This window comes from Varroa destructor, unplaced genomic scaffold (assembly GCF_002443255.2).
Source record: "Varroa destructor unplaced genomic scaffold, Vdes_3.0 BEIS01000004.1, whole genome shotgun sequence".
Classification (NCBI taxonomy): Eukaryota; Metazoa; Arthropoda; class Arachnida; order Mesostigmata; family Varroidae; genus Varroa; species Varroa destructor.
The window spans coordinates 32,022,653-32,036,848 of record NW_019211457.1 but is presented as its reverse complement, the minus strand read 5'-3'; the positions used below and the strand labels follow the sequence as shown (position 1 = coordinate 32,036,848).

The window sequence follows — 14,196 nt, the reverse complement described above, 5'->3', positions numbered from 1 at the left end:
TTTATACCCTCATAGATATAGATCTCTATCTGCTTCACTTGAGTTACTCGACCGTAATTCAGGTTGCTAAGCCTCAAGCAAAAAAGGTTATTATTTTTGGTATGTTTGAATGAGATGTGCTTTAGCTTATAGAAACATTCTTTCAGATAGCTACGCTACCAATTGAAATCTATTGACGAAGAGTCGCAGTTGAGACATACGTAGTCGGGAAAAAGAAATTGGACTTTATTAGCTGGCGCTATGAGAATAATGGCTGCAGGCTGAAATTGTTCTTTTATATGACAAATAAGACTTCTTAACACGGATACGATTAGGACGAATAGGAATTGGTCTAAATTTATGCGCGTCTACCTCAGGGCTAGGATTCGCTCGTTATACATAACCGCTCGATCTACCTACGTTCGTTTGTGAGAGGTACACAATTCAACATATATGAATTAAGTTTAGCCACTATTTCTATAAATTTTTATGATCAGTTGTAACATGCTACATGACTTTGTGACAACTCAAGGTAGCAAATATTCACATAATCCAATGCATATAGTTTCTTGGATTGTAATACATAGCTTTAGGTCCCAACAGATCACCAAATAGTCTGCAGCTTTTAGTAGTTATTCAGAGCCGGTTTGTTCGTGGGTAGGTATCAGCAGAAAAGTAGCAGATAGCTGTTATGAGGTACATCGAATGTACTTCAACGCATTCAGCGATTGCGGCCGATTATATTAGGCTATGATATCAAGATGCGCGTGCCCTCTCCTGTTGCAATGGCATTCGTGCTGTTCATTATTTGTTTGCAAACCGAAAGATTCACCGAACCCTCTACGGCCGTTTTGCCTAGCCCCAATTATGAACATGCCTCCCCCCTTCCTTTATCCTTCGTACCCTGACCAAGCAGTTATTTCCTATGACAGTACCCCTCCTGGTGCGTCGTTTTTTAAATAGAGGTTGCATTGTTGCAGTTAGGTAGTAATGCCCTGCAAAGAGAGAACCATCTACGTTGAACTGAAGCCAGTCAGAGCTGGCGGTTGGGGGATGAATGTAGAGGCAAACGGCAATGGTAAGGCAAACAAAAGCTTGTGCAGACGGATGAGAAAACACGTGAGGATGCGTTCCGGCGGGGTTAAGTGGCTCAGCTACTGTCGCGTAATTATTTTAGCAAAGCAGCGGCCACAGTAATAGCGGATAGCAGCAGGAAGAGCAGCCGATTACTCCCATAGCGGAATGGGCTTTCCCGACGACGACACTTCGTCTTATGTCGGCCTCTTGCTTAAGTGGGTCTGCCTTCGAAGGTAAAGGCTTCGAAGGTCCGAAGCATTCTGTCCCTGCTGATGGTGCTTGGCTCGCTCTGGCAGCGGCCGTCAGTCTTTTACCCCCCCCCCCCCGTACTAAACCACGCTTGGCACAAGGCCGCCAGGCTGTAAGAATTGAAGTTTCAAAGCTACTGTATGGCTTTATTTGTGTCCTCGTTTCTGCCAGGTTCATTTCGACAGGCCAGTAGCAAATGCGGTAAGGCGTAAATGGTTACAGCACAATAACAACAATGTTACAGCAACAGTGATGAGGGCAGCTTGGGACATTGAGGGGAACGTGGCCCGTAGAGGGAAAAGAAGTGCAGATGTAGCCGTACCTGTTGGCATGGGGAAGTCCCTAGCCATATAGTACTAAAAGGGGAGGATTATGTGGGCGTCGGAAACCAACAAGACTCAATGCTACAATAGTAGCAACAAGGAACATGACGACGTTCGCTCCGTACCTGATGAAACCCCAGACAAATTATTAGACAAAAACATGTTCTATAATTCGACTCTGTATGATCTGCATTCAGTGCGTAACCTGCAGGCACTTCTTATAATTTGGGCAGTTTTTTTACTTCAATGCAGTTGGTAAGAATAATTATTTTTGTTAATATCCAAATGGTATCTTAGTTCTCATTTTTATTTATTATTAATGACTACTATCATTATTACTACCAATATAACTACTTTGCATATCGAACCCAATGAGCAAAAAACAAAAAAAAAAGAAAATTAAATAAACTTCCGGTTTCCTACTGGTGGTGAATCCAGCCATGACGATAAGAGCTCACATATCAAGTAACAAGTACTAGCTATAGTCCCGAAAATTAGACACACATTATACGTAACCTATAGAGTCGTACGTTCTATAGGAATACGACATCAGTTTGGCTCAAACAGCTCATCGTGTTTCGCTTACGTATTTTCGTCTATATTTACCTATCGAGGGTTGCAATTACAGTATGCTCTATGCTTGCTACATAGTAAAACTGCTAACGTAGCAATGGATGCTTTCGCTCGCTCAATCGCTGGCCATCGCTGAGGGTATCATTGTGTTCCAAGGCGGTAATCGGCGGCAGTAGCCAGTATCTGGGCATAGGTCGTTCAGTTCCACGCGCCCATTAGTGGATCCGACAGTATCGCCGTGTCAGTTGGACGGAGAAGGCACGGAAACGTAGCAGATGCAGCAGTCGTTAACTATCGCTGACTTGGCTCCGAACGTGCAAAGCACTAACAGGCATTGCATCACATTGTGCTCGTCGTACATAAATACATACATGGTAACGCATCGTTCTCTGTACACATTGAATATAGACCTAACATTGCTTTCTACCAGAGATTTTTAGGCTGGAAACTGGCACACAATAGTGCTGTTGGCAAACATGATTCCGCTGAACAGGCGACGCATACACTCACATAGGCTAGCATAGGCTCATGTGTAGATTCATAAAAATACGGGCATATTGTACATTTGAGCCGTACGACGTTTACGTGTATAGACGGGCATGAATGTGCCCTGAACGGATACATTTACACGAGCCAGCAAAATCGAATAATGAACACGACTTTTGCGGCCCCCTACGTGGGTACTTGGCATATTCTTAGTCAACGGAAATTATAGTTAATTCCGTAAAATGCAGACCCGACTTCAAGGCGGAAGCAAAGATGGTAGCAACTATTTTTTTTTTTTAATTTAACCTCCTTCCTGTCATACAGTCAAGTCTTTGCTAGATGTTTCTAGCATTGACGTCATGAGTTACTTAATGTTTCAATGTACGACAACTTTCCTAGCAGTATAACGTGATCTATACCGTTCTTGATGCATAGGTAGATATAACATGCCATATCAAGACATATAATTAGTATGAAACGAACTACCATCATCTTCGTTTTACCTTCTTTCGCACACTGCGGTAGTACGCATGTCCACATAATGAAATGAGTATATTTTCCACTGCTATGATGGAAGCTCTTTTTTGCGAAGATTCATGAACATACAACGGAACAGAAGTCTTTTGAGCTCCAGTCGCTGGGACAGAATAGATCGAATTCGTGCTATTGCTCATTAAATCGTAGTACGGACCTCCATCTTCATCGAATTTTACCTCAGAAAGCAGCATTAAGTAGTAGCTGTGTTATAGATATGAATTTTGCAGCATTATGGTAGTAACATTTCAACCTGCTTCGTCTAGCGTCAGGATGTTAGTTTCGTGTTTTGCCCCTATTCTCAAACGATGTGCCAGTCATTCTTGTTCTCAAGTCATTCTAGCACAGGATGCCGAGGCCACACGAGGCTAGTCTGGCTGACCGAGGAGCAAGTGAGAGCTTGCATCGGTCCTCCGTGCTGATAGTGGTAGTAGTTAGGTATGCGAGAGCTGTCCTCTTCCACCGGTTTGCTGCTGGTATAGCCGACCATCCGCTCTTTCTCATTCGTTCCCCTATGCGTCCCGTTAATGAGACGCGCATCAGGTGCCTGTTGCCCCTAGATATCTTTATCTTTCCCAACTGGTGCTACATACTACATTGTTGTTCCCGAATTGCGTTACAGAAGCCGTTGTTTTCCTTCTATAAACCTCTACCCCCATTTGGAACCTCTGTACTTCCCCGAAAAGCAGACTGACTATCTCATTTCCCCAATTTTGTTCTTCTTCGGATCTCTCTGTCACTACCAGTCTCGGCCTGCCACCATTAGCCTGGACGGTCAGGTTAGCTTCTTAGGCCTAACAAAACGAAAAGCTTTCTAGGCTCATTGGCACACGATGACACTCTTTCTTCTTGGAATGGGAGTCTTTGTTTCTTCTCGTCATGTCTCCCCACATTCATGTAGGTTAAACGCTGTCGTTCTCTACCGCTACTATTACAGTTGCCTTCCTTTCTTCCTTACATCTATAAATACCTTCTACGTAGTCACCTTTCTTAGCGTTCGTTTAAGTTAGTCTCTCTTTTCATTTTGGCTACTAACTAAATTTGATCAAAAGAGAAACGAGACCTCTTCATAGGACCTCGTAAGCGGGGAGCACTGGACTCTGGACTCTTTTCCTGAGTTCTACATTTACTAGCATTTATCAGAGTTCATATCGGGCATACGTCTTACTGATTGAAGGACAACTGAAAAAAGAAATTACTAAACCTGAAAAGATCCGAAGAGTGAGTAGCTACATTATGTTTTCGTCACTTCGATCGGTTTTTCCCTCCGAACGTCTCTACCATGTCGTCTGTAGAAGAGTAAGAAAAAAAAATAATAGTGCGTGTGGTAGAGGAGGTTTTTGGGTGACCAATACTCCTTTGATTGTTACTGTTTCATGCTCATTCATACTCTTTTACGTACACGAACTCGTAGATATGGACGCAAATACAAATTCTAATCGGAGGAAGGTGATGTGGCCGGCGGTGAGCTACGGCTATGACACCAGGATCTGCGCAGGGAAGGGCGGAAGAAGTACTTTGTGAGCGAGAAGCACGAAAGCGACGCTTTTTTGTGCTGTATTTGAGCGATTCTTTTAACAATCAGCGATGTTCTATTTGGTGCAAAAGCAAGCCAAGTTCCATCTTGTACAAATGAGAGACGTATGACTGGCTAGTCGATGAGGTCAGCCACTGAAACAGTCAGGTGGCTATCGGCGATTCGTCGATGATTGGTCCCACCGCCGCTGCCGTGCAAAGCGGTCGACACCTATCGAAAGGAAAAGAGACTCTCCTCACCTCTGTTATCCCATGAGTTTTCCTCTCCTAAATCCTCGAACTATCGAACTTTCCGTCTTCGTTCTCCGCACCGAAGCCAAGGCTGGTACCAAGTGTGAGTTCTTCTTATTATGCTTTGGTCATATGGCACGACGACCACTAACAGCCGCGGAGGTAGCGACAACCGTATGACCGGCTTGCTGTCCCATATGGATCAGTAATATGGCTCGCAATTGGGCTGCGACGAGGTACGGATTCTCGATCAAGCAACCGGACGAAGTCCACTGATGTGTCTGATTCCCGTCCCAGCGTCATTGAGTGGCCAGGGTTGGTGGCAGCCTCGGTGGAAACGGCCATGGCGGTCGCGTGGGTATTGATTTCTATTGCGGAATCGCTTGGACTAGTTTGTGGGCGGTGGATCGCCAGTAGCAGCCTTGAGAGTGCTTCCAAGCGAGCCTAACCGGGTGCGGCTGCTTCTGGCTGGTTACGATCCAGCTGGCGAGAAGTATTGCCATTAAAAGTGATTTCGAAATGAAGATCATTCTAAGTTTGACTCCACTGGGGCAGTAGCAGCAGCAGTAGCGGTAGCAGCAGCGGTAGCGGTAGCAGCAAAGCAGCTTGAAAGGGCAGCAGCTATAAGCAGCACGGAAAGAACAGCTCTTAGAGCAGTGCCATATGACTCTCTAAGCCAGTAACACTAGCAGAAGCGGCACTTGGAAGTGGTCGCCGCGACGGTAGCCGACACCCTCATCATTAACCGTAAAAAAAAAGGAGGCAGCAGCAGCAGCAGCAGCAGCAGCGAACTTCTTGAGGGGGCAGTGATCTGATGGTGGGGGTTGGGGTACAAAGGGGTCCGTTTTTCACTCGCTTTACTTAGCCGCCAGTCCTGTTCCGCTATTCGCTAAACACTCCTTCGCTCTTTGCTCGAAGATCGCTAACGAGACGGTGCTCTTGTGGGGCTTTTGCGGGCGTTACTGCTGAAGCCGCCAATACGCCACTTCTTAGTCTCATGTGTTTAAGAAAAAGGCGCTTGCTCGCAGGCAGTAGGGTCACCGGAAGACCGTTCAATCGGACGATTACCCAAAACGGACGTTATTCTCGTTGCCCGTACGCGCCGCATTCTCTCTGGAGAATCGACAGTCGGTAGCAGCAATACTTCTAGTAGCAGCAGCAGCGGCAAAAGCCAGAGGCGGATAGAGCAGCACTCCAAACTCGATTGTACAGCCTTCATTGCCGGACAATGAACCGCGCCGATTTAAAGCCGTTCTAAAGTCTATCAAGGTGATGGGTTTGCGCTTCGATCCCGATATAATGCTGCTTAAATCTAATGTTTTTAACAATCTACTCGAGTCTTTTCATCCAGCAGTAGTCAACGAGGTTCCAGTTTCTGTAAGGATGTTTTTTTACTTGGTCGAGTCGTGACACGATTTTAAAGATACAAACGGAACTATGACTTTTGGTAAAATGACGGATTGGCTACTTGCATCATTATGTATGCGTTACATAACCATATTTTTATCCCGATGCTTGTCTGGCTATGCGAGCTATATATATCGGTGAGTCAACAAACCTTGAGAACAAAGTTGATGGAAGCCTTGCTCACGTAAATGGTATGGGACGAACTTAGAGAGAAGGAGAAAGGGTAACAGAAAGAAAAAGTAAGGGACACAAAAATCACTATATGATTCTATGCGGTCCATAATACACTATATTAGGTAGAGGTAAAATCCTGCCGTGGTGAGGTCTAGTTCCTGGGAGTTAGGAGACGGCCAGCCGTTTATCCTTTCGTCACCATGCGGCCATGATAAAGCAGCCGTAAGGTCTTCAGGAGCGGCGTTTCCCTACTTGGCGCGGACACGGGAAACGATAATCGCCGTGCTGCGCTCGCGCACGCCGAAGTTCTGTCGTAGTGAGGCTCACGGAGTTCTGAATACGATTAGAAACTTCCTGTTCTCAACTCAAACTCACTACTTCGCTCACCACGACTGCTTCCAACATCCTGGCTGAACAGAGTGTCGTTAAGCCAGGCTCTGATACATACCTACCTTGCTCTAACAATTTGGCAAAGATAAGCACAACGTTAACCTGTTCGGTCCGAGCGCCAACATTCGGTGCTGTGACTGGTGGAAATTTGACTTTAGGTGCGCGGCTGACCACCGTAGACCTTTATATGGCTAAGTTTTCGCTTTGTCCTAAATACCTACCTGCAATGAATTACTATCAGACCTCAGCCTGAGTATGATCTGAGTGGCGAAACGAATTCCTATAATACGAATTAATTGTACTACTTACTGTGATCTAGTAAACTAAAAATGCAAACGATGCCCCTAAATATTTCTATGATCTACTACGTACATATTTTATTGAAAATGTACGCTGCAACCGTAATCTTGAATCTCTCATTTCAATTGCATTTGGTGATGTTACAGACCTCTTATAACGTACATCGTTGTTTTACGTTTCGCGAACTCGTATCTATACAAGCAAGCTACTATAAGAGATATATAATTGTTACAATTTCTCTAACAGTTAATTAAAAATAAGAAATAATTCATGCGCACCCGTACCATGCACACAACGCCTACAACATTGAGCCGTTTTTTCGTCCTTCCACTTTTTTTATCCTTCCATAGCTACAGACTCTGTCTACGTATATCCAACTCTACTGTATGCCAGCGTTTTTCGTCCCTCCTAATTAATATCCATATCACCCATAAATCTCTTAGCCGGCTTCTCTATCCGAGTTAAGTCATGCCTACGGCGCCACCACCCTTTTATGTGAACAGCATCATCCTCGAGCCTTTGTTCCCGATTTCGAGACCGAAGTTTAGCTACAGGGTTCCGTTTGAGCCAGGGGAGCGTCTGGGGGTAGGGAAGGAGGCGAAAGGCGATTTTATTTTTAATAAATCAAGGTTGACCGTCGCATGTTCTTGCGAGCCGATCAACTTAGCCAAAACTGTTGGATAAAACGTTGGTTTTGCATTGCTAGCATCAATGTACGACTTCGTATCATTTTACCCAACTTTAAGCTGCTACACTATTAGACTTATGCATAGGTACACATGCGTAAACAAGACTCATGGTTTTCAATTAGTTGGACAGATGATAAACTTCACAGTTAACATGGACAATGTGACGGCACCGTTGCCGCTGAAACAACAGCTTCATATGCGGCAGCACTGGTTCGCCTTTTCTGTTTAGCGCTTGACGGCCAGCCCAACTGGGCATTAGCAGCTCACTACAATAATAGCTAATTTCGGCCACCTTCACTTGGATTTTCCTGCCAATGTAAACAAATTTTCGCCGCATGTAGGGGCAGTATCCGTTCCGTTTTTGTGGTTACTGTTCATCACTCTCTATATGGAACATACACTCTACGTAGGGCACTATTGCTTAAATCATTTAAAGCAGGTAACGCACTCCCCTTGTTAACAATAGACGTCAGTCAGAAGGTGACTTCATTAACCCAATTTAGAAATATCGCGGGAACTTTTCCTGCTCTGTAGGCTGAGTGACTACATTTCCGCGGTCGGTTTTGGCGTCTTGAAGTATTGCGAACGCGGAAAGAAGACAGGCGCGAATTGCCACCGAAGTCACGAAAGTCACCCGCTACCAAGGCTTCGCCCCTCTCTAGCTCACTATCTGATATCGTTCACTCGCTCCTCAGCGTTGCCTAATGCGGTCGGTTCGTCCGGCCGTGGTCCGTTAGTAAACGTTGCTCACCTACAACGAGTTACGTCACCCACAAGCGCTACCGGAGCAGACGTGTTAGAGGATGATAGAAGCTAGATAGACTGTTAATTAGGAACAAACTTTCGACGATTTCGTACCGCTACGAAGCAGGGTAGGACCGACGACCAGAGACTAAGTGACGCTCTGGGCAGCGATAGGTTCCCTTCGACCGGAGAAATCCTTTCCTGGTGTGCGGATAGTATATGCGCACCACATATATGGTTAAACACATACAACCGCTACGGTCGGTGCCTCGTGCGTAGGGCTTACTCCTTTACATGTACATGAGTGGCAAATGCGTGCGCATATTTGGCTGTCCTTGTGTGTTCCTGCCGCAGCACCAATGCAGTGAGCGTCAAGTAGGCACCAGTTCATTTGCCTAAAAACAAAAACAGATGAGCAAATGAAAACGACGTGGTAAAACACCGAGGGTCGGTTGTATTCATGCTTATTGGTTAGCGAGAGTGCTATTCCCGGGCAGCTATTCAGTTTTCTAATTAGAAAAACATTTCTTTCGTTTGAAGCCGACTGAAAACAATACAACTAAACGTAGATACTCGAAACGGAACCATATATATATATATATATATATATATATATATACTATTATGTACACAAAGCGTATCATAGAATATTACATTTCATTCTTACGCATCTCGTACCTCCGACTCCTGTATGCGCAGCCAATCACTGCCGATTTGCATAACGACCAGTATATGATCATTTTCGCATTTCATTTTTCTATCACTTTTGTCTTTCTCACTCTTGATCTGTTTGCCCCTCACTGAGTTCCCTGCGATTCACTTCTGGCTGACACAGATTATCCTTCAATATCAATTCAGACAACGGTGAGACTGATGACGACGATGAAGGTATCCCTGTTGAGGGTCCCAAGAGGCCTACGTCATTTCACTTTACCCTTCCGCCACTATGGCAACTTTGTCTGCATACTTTTCATTCACCGCGATTGGCTAGTACTGCACCGACTACACCGGATCTCATTAGCTTCATCGTGTGGCCAGTAGCAGGAGCTTCTCTAATAACGATTAGAGTCCTGTCAACTACATGGCTTGGTTGCTGGCCCGTTTGCTACCCGGAGGTCTGCTCATTTTTCCCTGATGCGCTCCATACGAACGCTCATGTAACGTTCTCCACTCCGCACCCTCCACTTCATACAACTGCTTTGGGCCGGTCGGATAACAAAGAGGACGCAACTTTGTCATTATTGTGATTCGGATGAATGCCATCACCATGATACTATATGGATTTCAGGCTTATTGAGCGGTATCCTTAGGCTACGTACGAACGGCCAGAAATCTCATGGTTTGCGAGGAATGCTAGCAGCTCGGTTCCATGTGTTACTTACGAAGAAGAGTTTCCATCGTTTGTAGAACTTGGATGGTTTGCACGTAGGGACGAAGCGAGCAAAGAGGCAGAAATCCTTAAAAGGGGTTTGCACCCTACCAACCGGTGGGGGCAATATGGTCCGAGATCCGAATCTAGCTAGCGTGTTCTCGCTTGTCTCTATGCCAGCACTTTCTCATGCTTAGTTGCCTTCTGGCTCTTCGTTTGTCCGTCCAACTACCCAAACGATGATCCACCTGTCACTAAAGACCTGTGTCATCCAGGTGCGTGGGAACGGAGGTAGCTTGTCTAACAACGACTGGCAGCAAAGTGCCCAACAGCTCCGGTTTGCATGTTGGCGGCATGAAAAGGACAATTAGCGCAACGAAGGAGGCTGGCTGCGCTGCCTACGGCCACGACAGCGGCTCCTTTCCTTCCATTACCCTTGCCACCCCCTGAGAGAAATTGGCAAAGCGAATTGTTAAGGGTGTAGCTAAGAGATAGCCCTTGGATTCGAGGATAGCGAGCCAGAACACCAGTTTGTCAACCGAACTACAAGGAAGCCTAGCCAGCGAAGCTACTCCAGACTACTCGACGACTTTTCCCAGGCCGCTACCTTACCGGGATACGCCATATACCAAGTGGGATAGAACAGAAGGCTGGCCAAAGGGACAGTAAAAGAAAGGGATGAATTTAGGCTGAACAGAACCGCAGAAGCCTAAGGTGCCATCATCATCGTGGAATCGGCTTGGCGGCGCGTTGAGCAGCTGAACGCTAAAGAAACGTGGCTACAGTAAAAAGACCGGAGGAAGCAAAACTGATGATAAAAGCAGAATGAGCTAGAGAACGATACTTGCCATAGAGAACGAGATGGTATACGCACTATTGCACCGGCTGTTACAGTACGGGCTAATGAAAACTATGATTAATTACTCTTTCCCGCTGATCTGATGGCGGCTTTCCTTGTCGGACTTGCCGTAGCGCCCTCAACTTCTACTCGTCTTTTTCAGCCTGCTGCGAGACACGCTAGACTTTCTAAGTAAAAGAGAGTTTAGGTGCGTGTGGTTGCTGATTTGCTGCCATCCCCAGCTTGACTACGCGAGGCCTTCCCGGCTTACCCAACGACTCGTCTAAATTTCGAGTGCATGAGCTCAAACGCTTGGATACAAAGGGGTCCAAATAATAATTGGGGATTTTCAAAGCAGGACGTAAAACGTAGCCGGGTATGTTACGGCGCGGGCACACTCCACACGTTTTTGTCGTTGACTAAAGATATACGGAATAGAATAGGGAAAAAAGAAAGATCTTAACGAAGCAGCGAGACTAAAATGATACGCCTCGTGGTGCGTGATCATGGTGGTGTCTGGTAATACGCCACTCGGATGATGGTTCCTGGGCAGCAGCAGAGACATAGCAACGGAACCGGAAATGGCGGTTAATAGTCGACGCTACTCCAGTCTTGTGACCCGTATTTTGCATGTTGCCACACAAACGGCGTAGGTTAGTCGTTATGTTACCAACGAATTGTTGAAAGAGCAAAACGCCACAGGACCGCCATTCGAGAAAAAAATACCTCGTTTTACCTTGACTTGAACAAACTTTGTAAACAGTTAAACGTACCTAAAGGCATAAGGAGAAGGACAATTTGCTGTTTCCGAGAGTACGACTTAACAACTCGCTAAGCCGGTGGAATCTGGGACAAAAAAAAAATGCACTCCTTTTGGTGGTCGCATGATTTAAATACTGTAATATATCTGCAAATGAAGACGACTGATATGCAATTATTCATAGAACAATGTATGCTATCAATAATAGAGCACTGCCTAAGTCTATTGTAGCCATAGAAAGATTTCTAAGAGCTGGTAGGCTTAACGCAGGGAAGCAAAGCAATGAATTCCAAGGTTTCTACTACGCTTACGATAGCCACCAATATGCTGCATTGAACGTTGATTTTACTCGGCAAGCTTTTCTTAAAAGTACATAAATTTTTTTAAATACAACGGCTATATTACCCGCTATTTTCTGCCACAACCAACGGCATTTCCCTTTTCATACGAGGGCACTTTATTGCTCATCGATATCCTTTCGCCTGTTCTTTAGTTTCGCTATACACAACATATCTCTTCCTTAAAGCCGATAGATAGAATAGAGCCAATATCCGTGGGCACGGCATCACTAAGGCTGCTAGCTCTGCAGTGTTGTTTTTTCGTTCTCTCGCTTTATTACTATACAAATATAGCTTTACACATCCTTCGCTCTGTCAGTCAATACAGATGAAGGGTGGCGACTCGTCCCTATCTACCGGCCACACTGGATTATTGACGGAACAAGCTCCACTTGCTAAGCGTCACCGCCAGGTAACACGACAAACATATCGCAGTACGGGAAGCAGTCATAGCACAACAACGATAGAAGCCTTTTGCCCTGAGTGAGCTTTTTCCGGGATTATCTATCGGTGCTAGCGAACTCCGACTGAATCGTTTGGTGGAGTACTCATTTTGATTATCGTCGTCTACTTTAGGTGCACATTCATTCTGTAGTCGGACAAGGTTATAGGTTCAGTAAAACTGTAAATACTGCTTAGCCTTTTCTTCAAAATTTGGCCGACTTTATATAGACGTTAAGCGAAGTCTACGCTTGCTTTTCCTGCCGTATGGTTTTCCTGGCCACGAAGTTTCTCACGTAACTGCATAAAGTTTTCCACGCTATGATTGGCTGTGTCCGGAATGCGTTAATTGAAAGGTGCGAAGCCATGAAACCTAGACAAGTCCAACGTCAAACTAGGGACTTTCACGCAGTTACCTGAACGGCTCTCGATTTATGCAGCACGAAAGCAAGAGCAGAAGGCATTTGATGAAATTGAATAGCAGGACTTTTTCGCAGAAATAGATAGAGTCCTGCGGCGTGTTGTAATGAAGAAAATGTTATTGCCCACACGGTCCTTAGAGATATAGTTTCCCTATCGGTTTAGAGTGAGCTGTAATCTTAGCGTAACGAATTCGGCTGTAATGAGCACAAAACGAAGCATTGTCCTAGACCCAACGTGTAGCAGAAACTAGTCGCATAACCTATTTACATGGCTGTCACCCCGTAGCTAAGTATGCTAGCGTAAGAAGTTACGTTGATACAAAGCTTTGTATCAGCGTGTAGCGTAAGCAATGCAAGCTCGTGCATTATGAAGACGACTAGCGTAACACTATTGATTTTGCGTATGAAATGCAAACAAGCAAAAGGCAGTTCTCTTCTGGAAGCAGCATCTACCTATATCAATTAAAAATTTGCTGCCCATATTTGTTGCAGCGACAAAAACAGTACAGATCTAACGTTACCCTTGTAGGTTATTTTGCTTCTAGATACGCGTAATGTGTTTTGACATAGAAGCCCATAGCACACATATACATTATGAGTGCTAAACGCAGTAAGCACTTAAATGCTCTACAAGCCAGTCCTCCGTCTATTCCGTAGTGTCTCGACGGCCTCCACTTATGTTTATCGAACGTTTCTTGGCGAATCGAGAGGGCGGAGCGCATTACCGCGCCATGACAGGCTAGCGGCAGGAGGAAAACTGTCGGAGACCGAAGAAGCCTATCATCATTAGGAAAACGAACCATCTCTCTTAGCCTTACCGGCCTCCCCTCAGTTCCTTAGCCCAGCCTTTTATCGAATGTTCGGTGGGCCTGATAAAGCAACCCGGTTTCGATGGCTTCGTTTTCGCGGCCCTTTGCTGCCTTACCACCCTCCGCCATTCTCCCTTGCTTGCGTTCACCTCATGAAAGAAGTCGCCCGCCCAAATTCCGAAACCCTAGGGTGCCGTTTCGACTGCGGCGATTAGTCAACCCGGTAGCGTTTTTTTTGTCCTATGCGTAAATATCCCTGTGCTACGCCGGACACTGCCATCCGTCTGGGCTGCCCTTCCTTTGCACTAGCACGTGGCGCCCTAGTAACTTCCTATTCATCAGGAAGGTTGTACTGTAAGTCTGAGTCTGGTTTTCTGCAGTTAGTGACACAACGCCCCGTCCGCCGTCAGTCGCACCAGCCTAAATTGCTAATTTCTAACGGACATTATTTTGCCACTACAGTCGAAGGAAGCGACGAAGACGACGCTCTAGGGCACCCGCTCAAGCGAGCGACAACCCCAAAAAAA

General features: G+C 45.6%; 1 protein-coding gene across 11 annotated transcripts in view; it reads left to right on the top strand.

Annotated features, from left to right (window-relative positions):
* Positions 1 to 14,196, top strand: part of LOC111250466 (cell adhesion molecule Dscam1-like) — a 306,297-nt gene that overhangs the window by 122,942 nt on the left and 169,159 nt on the right. The window lies entirely within an intron of this gene.